Consider the following 1,807-nt stretch of genomic DNA (forward strand, 5'->3'; position numbering starts at 1 on the left):
AAATTACTTGCAAGAAAAAAGAAAATTAAAAAAAAATTCTGTTGGCAGCGGTGGGATTCGAACCCACGCCATCGAAATGACTGGAGCCTAAATCCAGCGCCTTAGACCACTCGGCCACGCTACCACTTGCTCAGAAAGGAACTCTCAATCGCAGATCAAGACCGTGCAAAAGCAGCCGTTGGTTTCCTTTTGCAAAACAGAAACGCCCCGCATTAAAAATAATGCAATTTTTTCCCCTCTTTTTTTATTTTTTTTAATTGTTGCAAGATTATCTTCCGACTTGGGAGTATTTGGGGTTTTTTCCCGACTTTCCTTGCAGAAATGCTTAAATTAAATATTTTTTTTAATCTTTTACAGTGTGTCTTTTTTTGCACAGCCGTTGTAAAGCCTCTCCCTCCCCCCTTCCCAAGTATTTTTTTTTAAGAAAAATATTTCTAAATATTTTTAGCGGCCTTTTCTCCATGTTGAAAAGAGCAACGTGGATTTCCCACGGTAGGGTGGCTATTGCGCGCACTGGACACCAGATGGCGCTGCTCTCCAGCTTTTTTTCATCTCCGGATTCATTGGTCTTATTTAAAAAAAAAAATATCATGACCCTTTTTAGAATAGAATAGAATAGAATAGAAAATAGAATAGAATAGAATAGAATAGAATAGAATAGAGCTGGAAGGGACCTTGGAGGTCTTCTAGTCCAACCCCCTGCTCAGGCAGGAGACCCTTTACCATTCCAGACAAGTAGTCTCTTCTTAAAAACCTCCAGTGATGGAGCACCCAGAACCTCTGGAGGCAGGTTGTTCCACTGGTTAATTGTCTTCACTGTTAAGAAATTTCTCCTTAATTCCAGGCTGCTTCTCTCCTTGAGTAGTTTCCATCCATGGTTTTTTGTCCCGTCTTCGGGTGCTTTGGAGAATAATTTGACCCCCTCTTCTTTGTGGCAGACCTACCTACCTACCCTATCTGTCTGTGTGTCTACCTACCTACCTATGTTCCCGATCTATTTAATCTATCTGTCTACCTACCTACCCTGTCTGTCTGTCTACCTATCTTCCCTATCTAATCTATCTATCTAATCTATCTATCTACCTACCCTGTCTGTCTGTCTACCTACCTTCCCTATCTATCGAATCTGTCTGTCTGTCTGTCTACCTACCTACCTATCTTCCCTCTGTCTGTCTACCTACCTACCTACCTACCTACCTTCCCTATCTATCTGTCTATCCTGTCTGTCTGTTTACCTACCTATCTTCCCTGTCTGTCTGTCTGTCTACCTACTTACCTTCCCTATCTGTCTGTCTGTCTACCTACCTTCCTTATCTATTTGTCTATCCTATCTATCTGTCTACCTATCTACCTTCCCTGTCTGTCTACCTACCTACCTACCTACCTTCCCTATCTATCTGTCTATCCTGTCTGTCTGTTTACCTATCTTCCCTGTCTGTCTACCTACCTACCTACCTTCCCTATCTATCTGTCTATCCTATCTGTCTGTTTACCTATCTTCCCTGTCTGTCTGTCTACCTACCTATCTACCTTCCCCATCTATCTGTCTATCTTATCTGTCTGTCTGTCTACCTACCTACCTTCCCTATCTATTTTATCTGTCTATCTTTTTAATTTAATTTAATTTAATAATTTAATTTATATACCGCCCTTCTCCCGTAGGACTCAGGGCGGTGCACAGCATATTAAAACAGACAAACAAAATACATCAAAGAACAAAAAAACCCCCATAAAACCAAATTAAAAGCCAAATATTCGAAGCTGTGTGTCAATTAAAATTTTCTTAAAATCATCCCTACCTAAAATC

General features: G+C 40.6%; 1 non-coding gene across 1 annotated transcript; it reads right to left on the minus strand.

The window, feature by feature from the left end:
- Positions 1–42: 42 nt before the first annotated feature.
- On the minus strand, positions 43–124 carry TRNAL-UAG. Its single transcript has one exon. It is a non-coding gene; the product is annotated as a tRNA-Leu (tRNA).
- Positions 125–1,807: the final 1,683 nt, after the last annotated feature.

This window comes from Protobothrops mucrosquamatus, unplaced genomic scaffold (genome assembly GCF_001527695.2).
Source record: "Protobothrops mucrosquamatus isolate PMUCROS unplaced genomic scaffold, P.Mucros_1.0 scaffold27443, whole genome shotgun sequence".
NCBI lineage: Eukaryota > Metazoa > Chordata > Lepidosauria > Squamata > Viperidae > Protobothrops > Protobothrops mucrosquamatus.